We start from the raw sequence: 15,282 nt of genomic DNA, 5'->3' as shown, positions 1-15,282 counted from the left end.
GAGGTAAATAACCAAGAAATTGCCACGGGAGAGAATGAAAAATATAACATGTAACTTCTGGTGCCACCCTGAGCAACGGAAATGCATCCACTGGCTAAGCATATGCTGGGTTTAGTAGAATTGCATGTTCATTGGTTCAGAGGCATGTTTTTCTCTCTCTGAGTACTTGAATTAAAGGAAGAAAAAAATTTCTGGTTTACTGTTATTGTCAACCACCTACTTCAGTTCTTTTGAGATATTACTGGTAATAGCTAAGGGTTTTGGTATAGAACACGAGTTTAACGTGTTGACATTAAATTATCTAAATAAAATTAACTTGCCTGAGCATCATCCCGCACTCTGGACAATTTGGGAAGGAGTGCATTGGGTGGGGCGAGGGTATGACTGGGACTGCGAGATGTAGCACGGACCCTACCTGTGTCTCAGTTGGATACAAGGGTAGTGCTGAGATCTGGATGCAATCGTTTTACCTATTTTGCTTTCTCCTATCTCAGAATATTCCCCCTTTTTTTGTTAAAGGTAGTATATTAATAATGAATATCAATTCTATGACTCTATGTACTTTTTTATGCCACTTTGAGACACATATTCATCCCTTTGTTTCTTTAGCATTTCCCCAGATGTTTAAAACTTAATTTTAAAAAGAGATAACTGCGGTTTTTATTTTGTGCAGAATGAGTTCTTAGCTTTCCTACTTTCTCAAAAGTTCTGTGTAATAACATTATATTTTCTTTTCCAAAATAAACCCTCTTATCTCTATTAAAGTTCATGAGTGTCAGTATCACAGAATGTACCAAAATAAATGTTTTTTTTTTTTTTTTTTTTTTTAATGATGACTCCTACATTGAAGGTGCTTTTAATTGGAAAGGGTGAAAGGGTTGAGACAAAATCTAATGATCTGTTTTATGCCTTTAGTTTTTACAAACTGTTCTGTGTTTTTCAGGATTCATTCCAATTTGATTAAGTTTACAAACTGTCTGTGACCTCCTTATTAGCTGTTTCGGAAAGGTGCTCTTTCTTAAGGACATGATTGAGCATTTTGTAGCCTAACTGGATTGCCTGTAGTGCTCACACATTTTGTTATGGCCTCCAGCCGTACCACCTTACCTCGGGCAGTGATCTTGTCAGAGTTCATAAGCTAACAGGTCACGTGAGATGAGTTATGAATGGGATACCCATAAGGAGGCATCACTTTACCCTCTGAGCTAGCAGGGAATCCCTGGCCTAGCACTTCGCTTTCAGATTTTCAGTTTTTTGTGTAAAACACAAACTAATCATGACTTCTCATCATTAGAGATATTACTGGACTATCTGGTGCTGAGACAGAACTACAATTCACAGAACAGATGAACAATATATGCCTAACATGTAAATTAACTGATTTTTTTTTTCTTAACTCTAAAATGTTGCCTAGTTTAACAAATGCAGCGATACTCCCCAAAGAGGGATTCATATCAGTGCCTCCTCTATCTGCAGTGTCTCATTATTTCTGTAGTGCAGTGGAACCATTTGGTTTGAATGCTTCTATGTTATTTTTTTACATGGCAAATTTTTCTGGCACTTATTATAGACATAATACTCCTTACAATGACTATAGTAATGTGATGGACTGTCATATATAATGTATGATACAAAAATGGCTTGAAATGTATTTATATTTCCATCTTCCTGTGACCAAGGTTGGTCCTCAAACAGCCTCAGCCTGCATGGTAAGAAAGAAGCCCATTCAAAAATGACTTTGGTATCTAACTATCTTAACTACATAATGGTGGTTTAAGTTCTTCTGTCTAGTGTTAGAACTATGTTATATACTACACTGCTTTGATAATACCAAAGAAACCAAATCCAGGCCAGGATTTAGTGGCCAGGGCCATTTCAACATGTAGTTTTCTCTAACAACAATTGAGTACATCTTTTCTCACTACACTTTTCTGGAGATATTTTGACTAAAAATAAGTTATTCTGGATGCAACCTATTTAGATGAACAGGCATCTGATACCTGTATTTAAGAACCAACAAAACTGGGCTTGTAAGAAAATAAGTTCTATCTGATGCAGTGATATCTCTAGGGTGGAAGAAGAGGTATTGTTCGTCCCAAGTTAAATATCTAATATCAGTATAAATTGCATGGTATGCCAAAACTCTTAACAGTTATATTTCATATTTTTGGCTTTAAGAGTAAACTTGCTGACTTGAGTTCACATCTAATTATCATCTTCTGGTTTTGAAAGATAACACGAGAATCAAGAAGTGTGCTAAGACTCCTGTCTATCGTACTCAGCTATATTAACAGCAATAACAAAGGCCAATAAGAGTGCATTGATTGCTGCAGATTCTCAATAATCTTTCTAAGAACTCCAGAACAATGAAAGCTTTTGCCTAATTAAAAGCTGAAGAATCTAGGGCCAGATGCACTGGCAAGTTGTGGTTGGGTTTTGCCGCATGTTTAATGAGATGTGCAGTGATACACGCTTTTTGTCTCTATAGCCATAAATTAATTTATACAAACATATAGCCCATAACACATTTTGGTTTAGCTTTCAAGAGATCATATTCTCCAGATTTCCTAGAGCAGCAGAAGTTTGAAATAACACTTCACATATGCTTACTCTTCAGTACGTGCTTAAATATGTCACTGATTAAAGTGGGAATACTGAATGTGAAAATTAACATTGATGTCAGTGTTTTCTTAAGGTAAGTCCCTAATTATTAATACTTCTTAAGCAAATCCATTTAATTTTTCAGAAAAAAAAAACAGAGCATCTGAAGATGCTTGCTGTTTGACATCTAATAAAAAATTAATTAGGCTTGGCATGATTGTTTAAACTTTGGTTAGGTTGCAATTCTGTTTTGAAGAATTATTTCAGAGAAACATTATGATAGTGTTTATCATAACATCTGGTTATCTCCCTCAAAGGATCTCTGAAAATAATTAAGAAATAAAATTTTTAGAAAATAAATGGAAAATATTTTTCAAATTTTAGCTCTGGAAATATTTCTTTTTAGTACTGGACAACTAGCCATTTTTTGTTCTTCATAAATATTCTGTTAAAATAGTAACATAAATAAGATTTTAATGATACCAAAAATGTAGGGTCAGTAAATGCTGCTTGCTGCACGCTTCATCACAAGAACCTGTGTCTCTCAGATTAGGGTTTATAATCTGCCTTCCGTTTGTTTGACTGATTTTTTTTTTTTCTTTTTTTTCCTTTCAGGAGGGCCAGCCTTACTACACATTAGAATCAATTTTGATTCCACAAAAGCAAGGAATGAAGATTGTATCCCCAAAGTGCTAACTAATATTTGCATACCCTGAAACGTAGGTTTACAAAGTGAGTCAACCTTTCCGTCTGCCTGACAATCATGACTAGGTTAATGTCCGGTTTTGCTCAACTTAACCACTCACATATCCATACTCATTCTGCACAGAATATAGAGACATATGTTAGGGTTTTTTATTAAATAAAATTGAATTTTATCCTTACAGTGAACAGATTCCTGTTGTCTTCTGCAAAATTTTCAGATTTCCACTATAAGCACAGACATTGTTCTTTAAGTGGATCATCATCATTTTACAGAGAAGTAAGACTTACATAGCATTCCTTCATCTTCTCCGTCCTATTTCCTCAACTGTAAAAACTTTGGGATTTTTTTTTCTATTCTAAATTTTTAGAACAAGAATAGCTTTGTGGATCTGCATTACTTAAAACTTGAATTGAAGATATGCACACCTGCCATTTCACTGACATTGTTAAAGGAGCCTGAAGGTTAAGGAGGGACATGGGAAGTTCTAGCCATACACTAAAAATAGAAGGTAGTGCTTCAACCTCTTAATACATTTGATTCTTTGAAGAAGATTAATTATTTATTTTCATTTCTATTTTAAGAGTGACAGAAGTGACAATAATTTTAACACTTTTTTTTTTTTCCCCAGCAATTGGCAAAGTCTTGAAACTGTTTAGTACTCCAGCTTAATATCTCTCTATATTGTGATGGTAACAGGAGAACATATTAGTATGATGCTTTAATATATGTCCATACTTCTTTAATTTCCTGTAATAAGTTTAAGTAATTTTTTTGGCATGCCATTAACAGCATCTCAGTAAAACGAACAAAGATTAGCAATATTTTCTCAAATCCAGTCACTGTACTCTCAGAAAACATCACTGTGTCAGTTGAGTATGTGATTAATATTTTTGTTTCTAAGGGCTATAAGTTCTAAATTGTCTCTTAAAAGAAATTTTGCCTTTTAGATCATAACATACACTATTTCTGAAGTGACAATAATGATGTGATTATAATTTACACCAGAAGGCTCATAAGCACTTTAAGAAAACTCATACAACTGTTTTAAATAGTTAATAACTGGTTTAAATATCAAATAGTTTACTTCATATTTAAATCTTAAAACCTAAAAATTAATTTAATTGTAAAATTTCAGACATTTTCCTAGAGGAAAATTAATTATTTTTTTTTTAATAAGATGGCTTAGACTTCAGTTAACTTATTTAGATATTTGTTTAACTGCTCTGTGGTAAAAAATGCTGCATATCAGTAATTAGGTTTTGAAGATGCTCAAAATCTAGTAACAAAAGTATTTACTTCTATATTTAATGACCAGAGTACATCAACTTGAAAAAAAAAAAAAAAAAAAAAAAAAAAGGAGTTATATTCAAAGTATTAACAAAACCCCAAACACACAAACAGCAATGCAAAAAGCATAGGAAATTCTTATGCTGACAGTTTTGCCCTGGTGTGTAGATTGTGTTGTCTATATTTTTGCTACATTTTACTCCACGACAGTGAAAAACCTGCAACTGTATGAAATTTCATTCGGATTTTCATATAAACAACAAATTACTAATTAATTTCCAACAACTGGATCAGGTTAGCAGAGTAAGATATTTTACTGAATTACTCTAGATCCTTTTTGGGAAATTACTGTCATCTCATGCTTTTAAATGTTAAAATATTTGTGTAAGTACAGTTTTTATTAAAATGAATGAATGAATTCAGCCAATTATAGCACGTTATAACAAATGGATTTTGTACGAAATATTCTATTGTGTTCTTTTTTCGTAGTTCATACCCTTGGAGTGCTCATGTGAGTTTGGGAGTCTCACACTGTGGAAAATTTATCTGTGGTATCTTTCATGTAAATTACAGCGGGATTAAGTCTTTTTTATCAAGCCTCAGTTACTGTGAGCATGTCATCTCTGGAATGCCTCTGCTGAAGTTTACTTGAATAGTTAGCCAGTTTGCATAGTTAAGCACAAAATTTGTAGGAATCAGCTCAGAGTATGCAGAACCTTGCAAAGCTCATCTCTTTGAAAAATGTCCGAATAGATATTCAAATCAGTATTACAACATAAATCAGAAATGCTTTCCACATTTTACAGTGTACTCCATATGACAAGAACATTTCCTCTCAGATATAATTCCTTTTCAAAGAGTGAAAATCTTCAGCTTGATGGCACTTGATGGCAAAAGAATGTTAACTGAAGTGTGACATAATGCTGTTGCTTGTTCACATTCAAATTTAAAACAATAAAAAAAAAAAAAAAAAGAGTGGAGGAAAAAGAACTATTTATCATATGGTTTATCCACTGAAAGAGTTTCAACTTGTAAGCCCACATTTGTTCATGACGGTAGTGCCATTACAGCACAGGTGATTTTACCCCTGCTGCTTTTCTTCCATGGGTGTTGCTGTCAAATCTTCCCAGTCACGTCGGTTAATTCATTCCGTGTGCCAACAGTAATTACGCTAAGTTCCATGCTGACTGCAATGATGTGAAACTTCAGAATCTGTGCAGCTATGATGTCATAAGGGAGTCATTAATGTAAGAGTGGCTTATATAGAGGCCTGAAGGCCCATGCCAATTAATCACATTCCCATATGAAAGGTCTCGATTTAATCATCCTGATGGCAGGCCTGTCAGAAATGTAATTGTCCACTGAAGGTCCAAATGTGTCAGTGGACATCCCAGCAAAAGGCAGCAATCTTTCAGAATAACGCTGTACAGTATGGAGATCATTCCGCTTGTTTTCCTCCTCCTCCTCGTGCCCCCCGCCCAAGCCTGTTATTGATATAAAGGTTGAAGCTCAGGCAGCTTAACTGTTATGTGGAATGACCTTTACTTTTAATATTAATATATTATTGTAAAGTCTATGAGACTCATAAATGCAATTTTAGAATTCATATGAAATGCCATGTGCTGAACCTATTGCAACTTTTCCTCTAGTCCTGTGGCAGGTTGCAAACTATGCGAATTAATATGCATCATATTCTTTCCCCTTTATTTACTTAGAGAGGTTTGCCGAGCAACTTTATCAAGAGTAACATTATCAAGAGCTTTCCTGCAAGCTTCTTTATCATATTCACATCCGTGTCTGCTCGACACTTGTCACTGTCAATCAAATCGCAATAATACGCAGATGATTTGCTCATTTGGTTTAATAAAATCTCTCTGCTTATTTGCACTGCAGTCATTATGCCACATAATTGCTCTGCCGCTGAGGTGAAAGGCAGCCAGTTGCCTGGGGGATAAGAAGAGACTATTGCTATATGAAGGATTTGTTTCTTTGCCTCTGTCTCTCCCTAGTCACTCATATCCCTAAAATTAATATTGTATTTGAATCCAGTCCTGCTATTCTTATGCAGGCTAACATTGTTATTACTTATTATTTGGATGTGAAGTCATTTATTTTTAGTTTTGATGTCCAAGCTGTCAAGCTAAATTTCATTGTGTACTGCCACATACAATTTTTAACTGCCATTTAAACTCGATTCAGAATCCAAATTATGAAGAGAACATGTTCAAAGGAATGGGCTGACAGGAAGTATAGCTACAATTTTTATTTCCCATGAAATCAAAGTATAGATCTTGTTATTGTTCCATGGTGGAGATATGTGCAGTTTTCATACTTCATAATCTTTTTTGTATTGGCTGGACACTGTGATTCAGAAACAGAAAAAAAAAAAAGGGGCTATTTATGCATATGAGCAGCCCTTAGGGCACAGAACAAAGGCATTCACTTGCGGAAATGATATAGCACAGAACTAGCTCAACTTACTGTTGTAAATTCGTGAATGATTTGCACTCCATTTTCCAGTAGATTCTACTATGACGGATGGTGGAAGTAAAAATGAGGAATCTATCCATGCAACACAAACCTTGGCTCCTTCACTGCAGAGTTAATATATCAGTCACTGCCATGTGATAGCAGTCATGATCCCACATTTTGGGGGTGATTCCATCTCAGTGGCATACTCATTAGGAGACTAAAACACTTGTATTTTTAAATGTATTCCAAACAGCAAGTACTTAATGGTTTATTTTAAAGAAAATTAAAAACCAGACTAAAATTGCCTATGAGAGAATACATCTATGTTCACTTTCCCTCTTTTTATTCAAAGTCCTGCATTGAGCTTAACTAGAACCCTGCTGGTAGGTCAGAGGAAGTACCGATATTTTAAGGCAGTTGAACTGGAGGACATCTTTCCCATTGGTGTAAACTCCACCTAATAGTATTCAGATATAGCGAGTGATTACTCATAATATTAACTTGGGGATAGTTTCTCTAGCTGCCTGAATTCAGAAAGACCACATTTAAATAGAAGAGCCCATTAACTCTCGGAAGTCCAGAACAGGACTAAGTCACTTGCAGCCTTTGTGGTAGGCCGTTATGTTTCATCCAGTCAATATGATATTGAACCCAGCCAAAACAAATTTATACCGGTGAGACTTTCAACCTCACTTTGAAGAAATCAAGAGATGCAAAATAACTTCTTTCAGTACTTAAAGTGGTTAATCCCTATTAAAATGTTTACTGAATGAAACTGGTTCTTGTTACGGCCTTCCACACTAGATGAAAAAGATATTTATCTTCCAGCATTTTCTCTCTGTTTTCTTTCGTCTTGTAGTTGAGTTCTTTCTCAGTAGTTTTTAGCAAAATTAACATATCCCTTAACATGGCATTTCACCAGCTTTTTGTGTGTACATGGCTCTTTGTTTTCATCTCAAGTATCGACATCAGATAGCTGAGCAGTGTTTGGTCTAACGTTAATCTTTATTTTGGGGTGCACGGAGGCATAGCAGTTGTAATGGGCAGCTAATATTGAACTTTTTTAGTTCTGTAATTTCTTTTTAAGTACAAGAAAGGACTGCATTTCTTTTTTTCTTCACTGTATCATTTAGTATTTAGTTTGCATTTTTGTTTGAATGAGCATACCTATGAAGCAGTTGTGACCACCCTTTGACTATGGATCTTGGTCATTATTTACCGCTGTGGAATGGATCGAACATTTGTATTATCCAAGTATGCTTGTAACTTTTATTTCCTAGGGAAAAATGTATTAGGTCTGTTATCAACCCAGTACTGCGATCTCTTGTACTAAGACAGGTGATGATATAAAGCATTCTAAATCTGACAGTCTGTGCAATGGAGTGCAGCTGGACTACGTGCTGTATTTCACCCCTACGTGAAATGTGGGGGTAGGTATCAGAAGCACCCTCTAACTAGATGCCACAATGTTACTTGCCTAGGCTGCTTCTGCTTCATGAATGATCTTGGATACTCCTCTTCTACATTACACATAGCAGTGCAGATTTATTCTAACTCAGAACTCTCATCATCCTTTTTGAATAACAAAATGATCATCAAAGGAAATTGATAAAAGCATATACATTTCCTTCAGGTAGTTAAACACCCATAGATGGAGATCTAGTGACTAGGAAAGAGAGATGAGAGGTTTTTCTCTTAAATTTTAGACTACTAAAGATCTTTTCACCAGTCTGCATGGCTGTTAGAGTTTACACAGCATTTTTTTCTTTACAATACAGTTCCTCATTCTGTCCTCTTCCATAATTTAGCTTTGCGTACTGACCCAAATAGCTGTTCATTACAGACTGTTGCTGCTACTACACAGTAGCCTATGCAGACAGATTATGAAACCAGAGATCTTATGAGGGTATCAAGCTGTGGATCAGGTTGCTCAGAAAGCTTGTGATGTCTCTCCATCTTTGGAGATATTCAGAACCCAGCTGGATGTGGTCCTGAGCAATCTGCTCCAGCTGACCCTGCTCTGAGCAGGAGGGCTGGACCAGACAATCTCCAGAGGACCCTTCCCACCTCATCCTTTCTGTAATTCAAAGATGCAGAATTGCCATATGACTTATAAAAGCCCTTTATATAAAGAATGTAAAGATACAGTAGTATTTATTGTCATCGTTCAGTAATGAATAGTTTTATAGTGAGATTTAAATCCTAATCTGCATTACAAATAGTGAAGAACTTTATTTTGCCTGATCACTTGTTTTTGTTTGTTTGGGGGTTTTGTTGTTGTTGGTTTGGTGTGGTTGCGGGGGTGAGTGGGGTGTTTTTAAAAAAATACAGATCTACTTAACTCATTTTAGGCCTGATGATTCCATGACATTTTAGTCCATAGGAGCAATTCAAAATATTTTCTGCTAATTAAATGGTAGATAAATTCTGAACCAGATTTCTAAAGAGGCCAGACACAGTAAATTTCAACACCAAGCCCTAAAGATTGTTTGAAATAAAATCTTCACTCAGATTAATCACATAAACACTTGGAGAGGAAGGAAGGAAGGAGAGTTTCATTTTCTTGTTCTTATGGTAATAGCTGATCCTTTTTAATCTCTAATATTAAAAAGATCTTAATTCTACATATGCTTATTTTGTCATGGTGGCTGATTTGGCTTTATGAAATGTAATGAGTGTTTGGAAGAAACGTTAACTGTTGTATGCTTAACAGTTTTCTCATATGGAAGTACAGCTGTTGTGTTACTGTTGTTTTAATGTTGCCTCACTTTTCCTTTTTGTATACAATCCATTGTATGTTCCTTTTTAAAAGCATGTTTATGCAGTTTACAATGGAAAGCAGCAACAGCCTTAAAAAGAAATTGTTGCCTATATTTTTTACAGAGTCATGTTAGTTTCAGACAGATTGTTTTTAGAAGTTGATAGGATATTAACTTGTGTATTACCAAAAATAAAAACAATGTGAATTTATTTAAAACCACAGTACTTAGCTTGGAGTGCAGCTGCCATAATTACTTAAATAAGGTATTGGTGTGTTTGGATTAGCAGAGACTTGTGCATACACATACACACAGAATGGGAATTTCCCTCCAGCCCAAACACTGAAAGCACCTGCCTGTGTTCAAAACTTTGGTGAGCAGGATTTTCAGAGGTACTGAAAAGAAAAATTAATTTATTTTATTACACAGTCTGTACTGAAATAATGAAAAGTAATTCAATTGTGACAGTAGCTCTTTGCTTGGCTGTTGAATAAGTTACTTAACATTTTTCAGCAATATGCTCTGCTATAAATTGGAACTAATATATAAAATAACACAGAAAATACTGCATCTGGGAACATTCTATCCAGGATTTTCATAAGAGAGAGAAATCTAATATTATACCCTGCTATTAATTAACATTAGATTTACGATCTGAAAGAAGGTGTTTAAAATTCTGCAAAATGAGACGTGATTATCTTTGTATAGTTTGTATAATCTTCATTTTCCAAAGGCATTAAGGGACCTTATATTTGCAAAGTGGAAATTATTAAGAATAATTAAGATGAAAGTTTTATTTGATAGAGGAATTCTCATGATGTTTGGAAATACTTAGTTTAAATCTAATCTCAGTTCACACTCTTGCTTTTGAGAATGAAATGCCATGTAATAAAGGGAAACCACAAACAGCCAAGCACATTCTAATGTCTATCCTAATGTCATATTCTAATGTCTACACTACTTGTGTCCCTTAAAAAAGAAGAAAAAAGAAACTTCCCAGCATCTTGTGGTTTTGGTGACTGTCAAATGCATAGAAGATAGGACTGAATGGGAATCACCATACCTTGAGGAAACAGAAAGAACTGAATGGGAGGTACAAACTTACACTAACCCACAAAGAAAAGGTTGCTGGTGACATAGAAATACTACCAAAATTCAGCTAAAAAAATAAAACACTTGAAACAGATGTGGACAGGGATGTTCTACTGAAGATTTTTTTGCCAACATAAATTCTTATTCACAGATGAAGTATCTCAACTGGAATTTTGTTGAAGTTAACAGGAATTTTGTGACTAGTCAATTTGTTTGTGAATAGTCAGAATTGGAAGGCAGACAAGTTTTTATATCTTGATCATGATGCAGTAGAAGCTAACAATAACCTTCTTTGACTTTAAATTGCTTCCTACTAAGCAGATATTTGATTTTCCATCTACCAATGTTAATTTTTCTGGGCCTCTTCAGCTGTAATTGAAGATAGCCAGATCCTGAATCCAGCCGCATTTCCAAGACAGTCAGTCACCCAAGCCAGTGTTCTCCTTGCCTCTCTCTTGCTCACTGCAAAGGATCCATTTGCAGTGGAACCGTAACGTTACTCTGTCTTCCCACACCACCCATCAGCTCAGCTTGCGTTGGTTAAAAATTTGAGAACGAATCTGAGACATGGAGCTTCCTACACACCTGTTTCCAGTGAAGAATGACTGTGCCACATCTGCTTCAACCCCAAATGCCAGGATGCACAGGCAGTGGGAAGATGCCAGGCTGTTAGTCTTTTACTTCTCTTTGTCTTGTCTAGCTTTAGAATTAACTAAATGTGGTAACTGTTTTCTTTATATACTGTCTATAGTATTTCTGTTTAGTTTCAACCAGAAATATATATGCAGAATATAGAGCCCCCAAAAAATTGGAGGGCTAGAGGGGTGTTTCTGACTTATCATTCAGTCCTTATGTTTGCAAACGTAGAAGCTCTGAGTAGGTAGCATTGGCTACAGTTTCTATTTGGAGGGATGGAGGGAAGAGAAACAATCTTTTTCACAACTTTTAATTTACTGCACTATGGAGGTCACTAACCTCACATTAGACAGCATGATGGGGCAGCTAGTAATCGAGATTGGCTCACTGAGGGGTTTTGGATGAGCCCTGAAGAAGACAGACAGCATGTTATGGCATGGACTGGAAGCATGTGATATAAGGAGCTGCTAAGTGGCATGCCATTTATTTAAACACGTTTCTTTCTGCATGGGTGTTTACTAGATGGCATGTTCATATCCTGCTTTTTCTTTCTGCCTTTGGAGCAACGAGTCCAGTGCTGTTACATATGGCTGAGATGTGTTTAGGGTTTTTAGTGGAAGAGAGTTAGAGGGTGTAAACTTCTGAAGTCTCATATTTGAGCTGTGAGATTTAACCGGTCTGATGTGATATTCTTTCTCACATAGAGAGGACATGCTGCATTATCTCTCTAAGTATCAGATCTTGCTAATTCTTACAGATGTGTTCTGGACTAAAGAGCCCTAAATCATCTCTATTTGGAACTGTATTAGTTGAGTTAGGCAGACACAATCTTTGGTAGCTTTTCATAGCTGTTTCCCATTGAATGTGATAGCTTCCTTTGCATAATCACCCTCTCTCTCCAGTCTTTACTCCACATTCAGTTCTTTGATCAGTCGTACACTAAGTTTTTTTAATATGCAGCTTTTTAAAATTACCAACCACTTACATACCTGCTTAATATGTCACTTTACCAGGAAAGTAATAAGAAGATGAAAGGAGGAAAGTGACTTTTGTGTAGAAATCTACCTTAAGGTGTGAGTGGAGAAAAAAAAGTCCTACTTTATTATGTCTTATCACCTCTGAAATTATGTAGGTATTTTTCAGTCAACGAATTAATTTTCAGATGGAAAATCACAGTTATGAACTGATTTTGGTCTGCCTTTCACTCATCATCTCATACCATTACAGCAAAAACTGGAGTTCATCATGATATTGTGGAAACTGCTGATCAAAGGTTGTTTACACGGACTGTGTTCACTGGTTTGCCAAAGTTGTCTCATACAGATGCGCTTTAATAACTATTCTCTGAAAAACTATTTTTTCAAAAAGATTCTTTAATCTAATTACTCTGTAATCTTAGTTATTCTTGAGAATGTGAGATTACACACATATTTGTTTGAAAGTATGTTTTACATGAAAGGAAGGTATCGGGAAAAAAAATAAAACCTTATTCATAAGGAAACAGTAATTACAGCACTAAGTCTAATTAACACCTTATGAAAAATCATCAATGAATTGCTATAAAAATACAAAATGAGGAATTTCACTTTATCAGTGCACGTATGTAGGTAGGAATTAAATACAGGCTTTTTTTCCTGAAAATGTCTATATATGAATAAATTGCACGGATTTGTAGTTTTTAGATTAATTTTATGTGTTAGCATTTACAAGGCAGAGATTTCATATTATTTTCATATCACAGAACATATTTTCGAAACGTTTGACAAACAAATTTAGTGCCTTTCAACCACTTATCTTTTCTGGGATATTCCCGTAAGAAGAGAAACAGTGCAATTGGGATCTAGGTCTTCTTTAATGGGATTTTTTTTGACATTATAAGCCTCTAGTCAGATTCAAGTATACACATTTTTTTAGAATGTATTGATAAAATAGTCCTTCCTCTCCTCAAAATGGGGAATTACATCCAAAATCATACTGTGCAGAATCAAAATTCATCTTAGAACTATAATTCTCACCATTCAAATAAGAGCTACTAGGTAAGCAAATAAAAAAGGAATAATAAAAGCATTGCAAGTCAGTTTTAGAAGTTTCATGGTTCTGAATTCTGCACAGTTGGACTCACAATAACTAAGGCTTCTAGCTCATAAATCAAGGAATCTGAAACATTCAGATTTAAATGTTTAATGTACTTTTTGTACAGTGTGAGACATTGAAGAAACTGTAGTTTAAAGGTTATGACATGATCTTTAATTAATCAATGATAGCTTCTGCTATCCAGGAACCATTAATACAGCCCATGTTGTTAAATACATTGACAGCCATGCAAACATAAAAGTGTCTCAATATTATATATATATGCATTCTTTTTTATATGGAGTCTAGGTAGGTAAGAGGCTTGCTATGGGGAATAATATTTCTGCCCCTCTGTTATAATAGTGAGCTTGCTGCTGACTGAGCAGATACCAACACTAGATCCTGCAATTCTACTCCAAGAACTAAATAACAATTTTTGATGATGCAGTTAGTGCTGCTTTGTCTTATCTCTTCCTCAGGGAAGCATTTTTATGTTGGTGCGTCTATAGCTACATCCATTCTAGAAACTCCATTGTAATAAAAACATTAGGAAAAATAAATACATTTTTAACTGACAGTACTATAAGAGTTTCCAGCTTATACTTGGTTTAAGAAACTAGAGAAATAACATACTGTTAAGTGTAAGCTAGAATGGGGGTTTGTATTTGATTTGTTTCTAATCCTGTTCCTAAAAAACCTCTGAACAACTAATTTAGCTTTACTAATTTTTGATCTTTTCTTTCTTACGCTTTGTTAACAGGATTGTCTTGTGCTAAGGTACATCTGGGTGAAACTGAGAAAAATGGCACTTACTTTCAAACCCAAACGGAGCAGTGTGCCAAAGCAGCTGAAGAGACCCAGCTTGTGTGATGGGAACGGAATCTGGACAGCCTTTTCTGTCAGGCTGTATGGGAGCTAGCGTTTCGGGGAGGCCTCCCCAAATCAAACACCCTTCGGCACAGAGCCGGCATTACCTAGCCAGAAGGGCCAGAGACATTCAGTGGTTCCAGCCTTACCAGAAAACATCCATTCCCATTTATTTACCCAGAAGTTGTTTGCGCTACTGTCCTTCAGAATGATGAGAACTGCGACGTGAGGTATTCCTCCTCACGGACAACTTCTGCCGTTGTGCGCTGTAAAATAACCCCCCTCATTCACTGAGTCATGGATGTATTCAAAATGAAAACAACCATTTAAAAATATTCTTGTATATTTATCAGCATATTTTAGGGATCTGATCATTTCTCTTGGTTTACTAGAAGGGTATGTCCTGTTATCAGCAAATCCACATTCACCATTCAGTAATCATACAGATAGAGACCAGCATGGAGAAATTTCAAATACTCCCTGCATCAGAAAATACACCATCTCACAGAGGTAAGGGAAAAAAAAAAAATCAAAACTGACTACTTGACAGCTTTTATTTTTACTTAGATTGTTTTATAAAGTGTTAGTAGGATGTTCTTCTGGTACACAAAGGAATTGCGCTTGAAAGTACAAAAAAAAGATGTTCAGGAGTGGAGTTCAGGTTTTTAACCATGTTTGTAATTCTGCTTATTAGCTTTGAAAAAGAGAAAATACCACCTTTCACCTTCGCATTTTTAGAGGGAAAAGTGCCCGCTGGCGCGCCCCGAGCGGCTGCAGCAGCTGCGGGGC

Source organism: Athene cunicularia, assembly GCF_003259725.1.
Source record: "Athene cunicularia isolate RWA chromosome 11 unlocalized genomic scaffold, athCun1 chr11_part1, whole genome shotgun sequence".
In the NCBI taxonomy this organism is placed as follows: domain Eukaryota; kingdom Metazoa; phylum Chordata; class Aves; order Strigiformes; family Strigidae; genus Athene; species Athene cunicularia.
Note: the sequence above shows the minus strand (reverse complement) of the source record.